Below are 10,998 nucleotides of genomic sequence, written 5' to 3'. Positions count from 1 at the left end.
ATTGTGCCCTGTCTCCTGCGGAGCCGCTATATCCCCATGGTCCTGACGGAGTCCCCAGCATCCACTACGGACTACGAGAAATAGATTTATCGGTAAGTAAAATCTTATTTTTTCCAAAAATTGACAGAAAGAACCCACTGAATTTGGGACTTTTTTTGTTCCTAGAGCAAACCATAGGTTTTTTTGTGTTGGTTTTTTTTTTTTTTTAGACAGGTGGTGTATGTTTCATATAAGCAAGGATAGGGAGATTGAGATGGGTGAAGGAAGGTGGGTAGCTATGCCAAACATGGTGCTAGTCACACCCCACGGCACACACCACACCCCCGTATAAGTAGCCACACCGCCTATGCACAATAGGCCTTTTATAAATTTCCGCTCCAGGCCCATCAGGACCTTAATCTGGCACTGGTTGCGTTAGTGTTTGGTATTTATACTGTTCTTTACAGTTATACTGTAATTTGAATAACTTACACTGTCACTCATTAGCACATTAAACCATACACATATTGCGTGTTTAAAAATGATTTGCTTGAACACAGGCATTTTTGGTGTAACAATTCCCAAAACTTTATTGTTAAACAACGATTTGCTGCATCCTTCATTTTTTGTGTGTGTGTGTGCTGGGTGCAGAGGATTGGCCTGGTTCGTTGGTCCGTGTTCTGCTGGAGCGTCTAACAGGAGAGGTAACTGGGGTCTGGCTTGGTGTGGTAGTTCCCGAGCTTGAGCTGATTTGTTGGGATGCCAACACATTAATGCTTTGGCTCAGGTTGTGTATGCTTGCAGTCAGTTGTGTATTTGCGGCAGTGTTGTTGGCAATAATTCGGGAGAGGTTTTCGTTTATCAGTTGGTTGTGTTGGATAATTTGTATGAGGGCTTGTTGCTGCCGCTGTTGTTCATCCATGATTCGGAGTAAATTGGCTTGCATTTGACTGTTGTCTGCCCTCATCTGCTCCATTGAATTGGCAATTCTGCCAACCTAAACTATCAGTCTGCCTGAGTTCCGACTGAGGCGAGGCAGATGATGGGGCAGACTGGCAAGGTATTGGGTGTGGGTGTTCAGACAGGCATAGTGTTGCGCCTGTTGTGTGGCACAACTGCTCCAAAACTCTGGGGCCATTTGTTGCTGGGGTGGTGTTGGCCTCAATTGGGGGCTATGGGATGTTTGGGGTGATTGTGTTATGTCCTGCGGCGTGGTTGGCTGGGTAGGATCGATGGGCTGCAGGTGTAGTGTGTAGGTAGCCTGCTGGTCACTTTCCTGCTGGGCGTCCTCGTCCATGATGGGTGGTTCTGTATGGGGTTGATAACAGCCACTATTTAGTTTTTATATTATTTCTTTGCTTTACGTCAACATGCCTTACTTAATAATATTCATGTTGTAAATGATACAGAGATTGTGGCCTAAAATTAACTAGGTAGCTCACCTTTTTGTAGACATATGTGGCTTCTAACTTTCCATACTCAGTAGAAAAATGATTTAGGTAATTGTCGGACTCTGAGCCATAATTAATGTGCAAACACGAAGAACTGTCTCAATTTTAAATTAATGCATTCACAGATTGTGTATGAACCTTCCTTTTGTTAAACACACACAATACATTAAATGTGTTTTGGAAAACACTCATACATTGTTCAAGGCAGTCAGTGTTGTGTGCAAAAATTTTACAAATAAAGTAAAACACAAATTATTCATTATAAATGCATGTAAATGTCTTAAGGTGGCCTATGTTTAGAAATGGTGATGTTGGCCATGCCAAACAATTGGATTATAGATTACATTTATGTTGCTGTTTCTGGCAAATTAAATATAATTCTAAATTGGTTGCTATGGGCAACATCACATCTGAAAATGTAAACACAAAAATAACGTAAAGCCCATGTGCTTGTTGTTTGTGATTATTACCTGGATTCTTAATTAAAACAAATACATTATTTTTGGCTGTACACAAACAGTGGTGCAGATGAAGTAACCTGGAGAAGGCATAAGGAAGTGATAAACCAGTGATATGTGCAAGGTGATAAAGGCACAAGCCAAACAGCTCCAATCTGTAATTTAACTGTTAGGAATGGATCTGTTTTGCTTCTGCCTTGATCACCTTGCACATATCAGTGGTTTATCACTTCATTATGCCTTATCCAGGTTAATTCATAGACCACACTGTTTTTTAATTTTGTTACAAATAACTTTTATGTGTTTACTCACCAGACAGCTGAGGTGATTGAGGATCCTCGCTTTGTGGACTCGACAAAATTGCTTGTGGTGGCAGGGACAACACTGTGGAGATGCGCCGTTGGGGTGGTGATGATGATGCTGCAGATTCAGCCTCAAGACGACGTCTCTTGGTTGGCCTCCTAGGCACAGTCACCGAGCCCTGTGATGGGCGCCTTAGTGGAGGGGGGTTTGCAGAAGAAGAACCTATGTGATAAGATAAACATTAACATTTTGTGTTTGCTGAATATGTGTTTTCAGTGAATTCTTACCTGCATTCCCACCATCTGCATCACTTGGCAGTGTTGGCTGTGGCCTGGCTGTGCTGCTTCTCTGGCGTACTGTACAAATATGAAGAATTACCTTATGAACATACTTTTTTATAACATTGTTTTCTGAAAATCATTATTGTGATGTAAACATATGTGGAACCTGATGATAAGTAAACTAAACGATGCTTATGCTTTTCTGCCTGACTTCATTGGGTGTGTATACTTTAAATAAGATACAATTTCACCAAATAATCCATACACAAAGGCAAATAATGCACAATATTATAATGGTTAAAAACCAAATCACATAGCCTGACACAACCACAATATTGCACGCTAATACCCCTTTCACATCGCACTAAAAACCCGGTATCGACACGGCATATTGCCGTGTCGAAACGGGTCCGTGTGCGATGTGAAAGGTCCTTTGGTGAATTAGCGGGTCGCCTGACCCGGTAATTCAACCCGGTAAAAAAGAAGGGTTATTACCGGGTTGATTACCGGGTCAGGCGCAGTGTGAATGGGAGCCGTTCCGATGCGACACGGCTCCCATTCACAGCATAGGCAGAGGCGGCGTAGGAGATGAGCTCATCTCCCGGCGCCGCCTCCACCCCCGCCCCTGCTGCTGCTGCGCCCTCCGCTGCTATGGCAACCGACCCGGTATATTGCCGGGTCGGAAAGCCAGTAACGGAGCGCAAATGCCGGATCCCACCCGGTAAGTACACTTTTCTCTTACCGAGTAGGATCCGGCATTTGCGATCTGAATGCAGCATAAGGTACCAATTTAAATACACACCAGAAAACACTAGGCACAAATATCTGCACAAAAATTTAAAATGCAAAAAATAATATGCATGAAAAACACATCAAACACACAAAGGACAACCCACAACAACACACAATAAACATAAATCCTATGAAATCTTAATAAAAAAAATAAGAATTTACTTACCGATAATTCTATTTCTCGGAGTCCGTAGTGGATGCTGGGGTTCCTGAAAGGACCATGGGGAATAGCGGCTCCGCAGGAGACAGGGCACAAAAAGTAAAGCTTTCCGATCAGGTGGTGTGCACTGGCTCCTCCCCCTATGACCCTCCTCCAGACTCCAGTTAGGTACTGTGCCCGGACGAGCGTACACAATAAGGGAGGAATTTTGAATCCCGGGTAAGACTCATACCAGCCACACCAATCACACTGTACAACCTGTGATCTGAACCCAGTTAACAGCATGATAACAGCGGAGCCTCTGAAAAGATGGCTCACAACAACAATAACCCGATTTAGTTAGCAATAACTATGTACAAGTATTGCAGATAATCCGCACTTGGGATGGGCGCCCAGCATCCACTACGGACTCCGAGAAATAGAATTATCGGTAAGTAAATTCTTATTTTCTCTATCGTCCTTGTGGATGCTGGGGTTCCTGAAAGGACCATGGGGATTATACCAAAGCTCCCAAACGGGCGGGAGAGTGCGGATGACTCTGCAGCACCGAATGAGAGAACTCCAGGTCCTCTTTTGCCAGGGTATCAAATTTGTAGAATTTTACAAACGTGTTCTCCCCCGACCACGTAGCTGCTCGGCAAAATTGTAATGCCGAGACCCCTCGGGCAGCCGCCCAAGATGAGCCCACCTTCCTTGTGGAATGGGCCTTAACAGATTTAGACTGTGGCAGGCCTGCCACAGAATGTGCAAGTTGAATTGTGCTACCAATCCCACGAGCAATCGACTGCTTAGAAGCAGAAGCACCCAGCATTGTTGGGTGCATACAGGATAAACAGCAAGTCAGATTTCCTGACTCCAGCCAACCTGGAAACTATATTTTCAGGGCCCTGATAACATCCAGCAACTTGGAGTCCTCCAAGTCCCTAGTAGCCGCAGGTACCACAATAAGCTGGTTCAGGTGAAACGCTGACACCACCTTAAGGAGAAACTGGGGACGAGTCCGCAGCTTTGCTCTGTCCGAATGGACAATCAGATATGCTTTGTGAGATAAAGCCGCCAATTCTGACACTCGCCTGGCCGAGGCCAGGACCAACAGCATGGTCATTTTCCATGTGAGATATATCAAATCCACAGATTTGAGTTGTTTAAACCAATGTGATTTTTTTTAGGAATCCCAAAACTACGTTGAGATCGCCCAGTGCCACTGGAGACATCAAAGGGGCTGTATATGCAGTACTCCCTTAACAACTTCTGGACTTCAGGAACTGAAGCCAATTTCTTTCTGGAAGAAAATCAACAGGCCGAAATTTGAACCTTAATGGACCCAATTTGAGACCCATAGACACTCCTGTTTGCAGGAAATGTAGAAATCAACCTAGTTGAAATTCTTCCGTGGAGCCTTCCTGGACTCACACCCTGGCACATATTTTCACCTAAGTGGTGATAATGTTGTGCGGTCACCTCCTTCCTGGCTCTGACCAGGGTAGGGATGACCTCTTCCGGAATGCCTCTTTCCCTTAGGATCCGGCGTTCACCCGCCTTGGCGTCAACGCAGCTGCGGTAAGTCCCGGAACAGACACGGTTCTTGCCGAATCAAGACCCTTCTTAGTATCTCTTGAAGTTCCGGGAACCAAGTCCTTCTTGGCCAAACCGGAGCCACGAGTATAGTTCTTACTCCTCTCCTTCCTATCATTTTCAATACATTGGGTATGAAAAGCAGAGGATGGAACACATACACCGACTGGTACACCGACGGTGTTACCAGAGCGTCCCAGCTATTGCCTGAGTGTCTCTTGACCTGGCGCTTCAGGTGGGACGCCATCATAACCACCTTTGGTCTTTCCCAACGGTTTACAATCATGTGGAAACTTCCAGATTAAGTTTCCACTTTTCCGGGTGGAATTCATTTATGCTGAGGAAATCTTCCAGTTGCCCACTCCCGGAATGAACACTGCTGACAGTGTTATCACATGATTTTCCGCCCAGCGAAGAATCCTTGCTGTCATTGCCCTCCTGCTTCTTGTGTCGCCCCGTCTGATAACGTGGGCGACCGCCATGATGATGTCCTACTGGATCAGCACCGGTTGACTTTGAAGCAGGAGTCTTCCTAGGCTCAGAGCATTGTAAATTGCCCTTAGCTCCAGTATATTCATGTGGAGAGAAGTCTCCAGACTTGACCACACTTCCTTGGAAATTTTTTTCCCTGTGTGACTACTCCCCAGCCTCTCAGGCTGGTATCCGTGGTCCCCAGAACACAGTCCTGAATGCTGAGTGTGCTGCCCTCTAAAAGATGAGCACTCTGCAGCCCCCACAGAAGAGACACCCTTGTCCTTGGAGACAGGATTATCCGCTGATGCATCTGAAAATGCGATCCGGACCATTCGTCCAGCAAATCCCCTGAGATCTGCCGAATGGAATCGCTTCGTAAGAAGCCACCATTTTTCCCAGGACTCCTGCGCATTGATGCACTGATACTTGGCCTGGTTTTAGGAGGTTTCTGACTAGGTCGAATAACTCCTTGGCTTTTTCCTCCCGGAGGAACACCTTTTTCTGGACTATGCCCAGAATCATTCCTAGGAACAGCAGACGTATCGTCGGAAAACAGCTGCGATTCTTGGAATATTTAGAATCCAGTCGTGCTGTCGTAGAACTACTTTAGATAGTGCTCTTCCGACCTCCAACTGTTCTCTGGAACTTGCCCTTTTCAGGATATCGTCCAAGTAAGGGATAATTTAGATGCCTTTTTTCTTTGAAGAAACATCTTTTCGGCCATTACCTTGGTAAAAGGCCCGGGGTGCCGTGGATAATTCAAACGGCATCGTCTGAAACTGATATTGACAGTTCTGTACCACGAACCAGAGGTACCCTTGTTGAGAAGGGCAAATTTGGACATGGAGGTAATCCTTGATGTCCAGGGACACCATATAGTCCCCTTTTTTCCGGTTCGCTATCACTGCTCTGAGTGACTCCATCTTGATTTGAACCTTTTATGTAAGTGTTCAAAGATTTCAGTTTAGACTATGTCTCACCAAGCCGTCTGGCGTCAGTACCACAATATAGTGTGGAAAAATAATACCCTTTTCCTTGTTGTAGGAGGGGTACTTTGATTATCACCTGCTGGATATACAGCTTGTGAATTGTTTCCAATGCTGCCTCCCTGTCGGAGGGAGCCGTTGGTAAAGCAGACTTCAGAAACCTGCGAGGAGAAGATGTCTCGACTCTCCAATCTGTACCCCTGGGATAATACTTGTACTATCTAGGGGTCAACCTGCGAGTGATCCCACTGCGCGCTGAGACTCTTGAGACTACCCCCCCACCTTGAGTCCGCTTGCATGGCCCCAGCGTCATGCTGAGGACTTGGCAGACGCGGTGGAGGGCTTCTTTTCCTGGGAAGGGACTGCCTGCTGCAGTCTACTTCCCTTACCTCTATGTCTGGGCAGATATGACTGGCCTTTTGCCTGCATGCCCTCATGGGAAAGGAAGGATTGAGGCTGAAAAGACGGTGTCTTTTTCAGCTGAGATGTAACTTGGGGTAAAAAGGTTGGATTTCCCAGCTGTTGCCGACTAACTCCTTCCCTTTATACGGCAATACTTCCATGTGCCGTATGGGATCTGTATCACCTGACCACTGTCGTGTCCATGACATCTTCTGGGTGATATGGACAACGTACTTATCTTGATGCCAGAGAGCAAATATCCCTCTGTGCATCTCACGTACATATATATAGAATGCATCCTATTAAATGCTCTATATGAATAAAATATTTTCAGTCAGGGAATCCGACCAAGCCAACCCAGCACTGCATCTCCAGGCTGGTGGCGATCGCTGGTCGCAGTATAACCACCGTATGTGTGTATATACTTTTTAGGATATCTTTCCAGCTTCCTATCAGCTGGCTCCTTGAGGGCGGCCGTATCTGGAGACGGTAACGCCACTTGATAAGCGTGTGAGCGCCTTATCACCCTAAGGGGTGTTTCCCAACGCGCCCTAATTTCTGGCGGGAAAGGGTATAACGCCAATATTTGCTATCGGGGTAACCCCACGCATCATCACACACTTCATTTTATTTTATCTGATTCAGGAAAAACTACAGGTAGTTTTTTCACTCCCACATAATACCCTTTTTTTGTGGTACTTGTAGTATCAGAAATATGCAACACCTCCTTCATTGCCCTTAACGTGTGGCCCTAATGAGAAATACGTTTGTTTATTCACCGTCGACACTGGATTCAGTGTCCGTGTCTGTGTCTGTGTCGACCGACTGAGGTAAATGGGCGTTTTTAACGCCCCTGACGGTGTTTCTGAGACGCCTGGACCGGTACTAATAGTTTGTCGGCCGTCTCACGTCGTCAACCGACCTTGCAGCGTGTTGACATTCTCACGTAATTCCCTAAATAAGCCATCCATTCCGGTGTCGACTCCCTAGAGAGTGACATCACCATTACAGGCAATTTCTCCGCCTCCTCACCAACATCGTCCTCATACATGTCGACACACACGTACCGACACACAGCACACACACCGGGAATGCTCTGACAGAGGACAGGACCCACACTAGCCCTTTGGGGAGACAGAGGGAGAGTTTGCCAGCACACACCAAAACGCTATAATTATATAGGGACAACCTTATATAAGTGTTTTCCCTTATAGCATCTTTATATATATCTCAATATCGCCAAAATCAGTGCCCCCCCTCTCTGTTTTAACCCTGTTTCTGTAGTGCAGTGCAGGGGAGAGCCTGGGAGCCTTCTCTCCAGGCTTTCTGTGAGAGAAAATGGCGCTGTGTGCTGAGGAGATAGGCCCCGCCCCTTTTTCGGCGGGCTCGTCTCCCGCTATTTAGTGAATCTTGGCAGGGGTTAAATATCTCCATATAGCCTCTGGGGGCTATATGTGAGGTATTTTTCGCCAAAAAAGGTTTTCATTTGCCTCCCAGGGCGCCCCCCTCCCAGCGCCCTGCACCCTCAGTGACTGCCGTGTGAAGTGTGCTGAGAGGAAAATGGCGCACAGCTGCAGTGCTGTGCGCTACCTTTAGAAGACTGTCAGAGTCTTCAGCCGCCGATTCTGGACCTCTTCTTACTTCAGCATCTGCAAGGGGGCCGGCGGCGCGGCTCCGGTGACCATCCAGGCTGTACCTGTGATCGTCCCTCTGGAGCTGATGTCCAGTAGCCAAGAAGCCAATCCATCCTGCACGCAGGTGAGTTCACTCCTTCTCCCCTAAGTCCCTCGTTGCAGTGATCCTGTTGCCAGCAGGACTCACTGTAAAATAAAAAACCTAAGCTAAACTTTCTCTAAGCAGCTCTTTAGGAGAGCCACCTAGATTGCACCCTTCTCGGCCGGGCACAAAAATCTAACTGGAGTCTGGAGGAGGGTCATAGGGGGAGGAGCCAGTGCACACCACCTGATCGGAAAGCTTTACTTTTTGTGCCCTGTCTCCTGCGGAGCCGCTATTCCCCATGGTCCTTTCAGGAACCCCAGCATCCACAAGGACGATAGAGAAACACTTTGCATAAAACATATTCATCACACTTCTCTAAAATACACCTAGAAAGATTTACTACTGATATCAAACGGAAGGAAAAGACCAAGGCAACCAAAGAAAATAAAAAAAACAAAGGTAAAAAATATACATAATTGATATTAACACTACATCAGTCCTGGCCAACCTGTGGCTCTCAAGATGTAGTAAAACTACACATACCAGCATGCCCAGCAACAGATTTAGCATTCACTAATATCAAAACTGAGGCAATGCATGATGGGACTTGTAGTTTGGCAACACCTGGAGAGCCACAGGTTGGCCAGGCCTGCACTACATCACCAACACATTAGAAGAATTAACAAACTGACAATCACAATTAGCTTGAAGAAATTTCAGACAACAAAGGACAAAACACAGATGTTTACATTTTTTTATTAAAAAATACAACTCGCCATCCTGCCTTGGGCGGTCAGAATCCCGGACATGAGTCGCACCAACCACTTCTGGCGGAATGAGTGCACGCACAGGCTCTTCCCAATCACGATAAGATGCACGGAAGGGGTGTCCACCCCCGGTTTGGCGGGCTGATTTAGCCTCCTTGGCCATCTTCGCCTTGACACGGTGCTTTATGTCGTAAAAACGCTTACGACACGTGTCCTCGGTCCGCCTCACCACACCCTCACTATTCACAGCCGCAATGACCTTCCCCCACAGAACAGACTTCCTGCGTGACGACACCTTGGCAGCATCATGGCCACACAACTGCCGATGATGCCTCATCAGCTCCCGCACCAAAGCCATATTTTCAGCGTAGCTGAATTTGACATTGCGGCCAGTCTTTGTAGTGGTGCGTGGCTGCGGAGCCACAACACCATCACTATCACTGGAGGCCGCAGCAGCAGCCACCCCCTCCTCCTCACTAACCTCCTCCACCTCACTTACCTCCTCCCTCTCACTCACCTCCTCCCTCTCACTCACCTCCTCCACCTCACTCACCTCCTCCCTCTCACTCACCTCCTCCACCACACTCACCTCTGACTGAGACATAATCAGGACAAACAACAAATAACACTGAGAAAAAAAAAACAGAAAACACACTCCTCCACTACCACTACACACCACACACTCAACACACACACACACACTCACTCACTCACTCACTCACTCACTCACTCACTCACTCACTCACAATGACAATAGACGTGAAATAAAAAACAATGACAAAAAAGTAGACAAACTTTTAAATAACTACAAAACAAGTATGACAAGACTACTTACACACACAGTACAGCACTCAACAATCGCAAAAAACCACCTCAAATCCTCCACAAACTCCAAAAAACTCACCAACTCCTAACACACCTTCCTCTCACCTCTCCACTAGCTAAACCCACGAGGTGCTGACGGTTTGGGGCGTTTTTATAGTAATGTGCACAGACACTCCTCCATCACGAATCAAACCAATCACAGACGAGTGACAAAAACGAAACTTAGAAAAAAAACGCGGCCGTGAACGGACAAACACTGCCGTGACTAAAATGTGACGCAGTCGTAAAAAAAAACACAGAACACGGCCACAAAACCACTAAATCGGCCGCATTCTACCTTACAAAACTACGAATGACATCGACATGGGAAAACACGAAATAGAAAAATACGACAACTTAGTAAATTAGTCGTAATAAATTCAAAAAGTTGCAAATTTACACTTTCGATGTCATTCGTGTTAGATCTTTAACCTCATTCTGAAAAATACGAATGTTAGTAAATATACCCCTATGAGTATTTTTTTTTTTTTTACCAATTTGCACATGGCAGTGCCTTTTATGATAGTTACCAAAGAAATGATACATTTTGGATTCCCACACAGGGGGGTATATTTACTAAAATTCGTATTTTTCACAATGAGGTTAAAGTTCAAACACGAATGACATCGAATGTGTGAATTTGCAACTTTTACTATGCTGTCGTATTCTGCATTTTCGTTTTTTCCGATGTCGATGTCATTCGTAATGTTGGGCAGTGTTTTTACGTGAGTGATTAGTAAAACACTGCTGACATTAACACAATGAATCTCGCAGGGCTTCATTGTGT

The 10,998-nt window shown here is 46.0% G+C and overlaps 1 long non-coding RNA gene across 1 annotated transcript; it reads right to left on the bottom strand.

The window, feature by feature from the left end:
• Positions 1-711: 711 nt before the first annotated feature.
• Positions 712-2,657, bottom strand: LOC135058217 (uncharacterized). The gene is made up of 3 exons (XR_010244685.1): positions 2,479-2,657; positions 2,201-2,413; positions 712-1,287 (listed from the first exon to the last, which is right to left on the bottom strand). It is a non-coding gene; the product is annotated as an uncharacterized LOC135058217 (long non-coding RNA).
• Positions 2,658-10,998: the final 8,341 nt, after the last annotated feature.

The sequence above is a fragment of the Pseudophryne corroboree genome, chromosome 3 (assembly GCF_028390025.1).
Source record: "Pseudophryne corroboree isolate aPseCor3 chromosome 3, aPseCor3.hap2, whole genome shotgun sequence".
NCBI classification, from domain to species: Eukaryota; Metazoa; Chordata; class Amphibia; order Anura; family Myobatrachidae; genus Pseudophryne; species Pseudophryne corroboree.
Note: the sequence above shows the minus strand (reverse complement) of the source record. Positions and strands in the feature narration are given on the sequence as shown.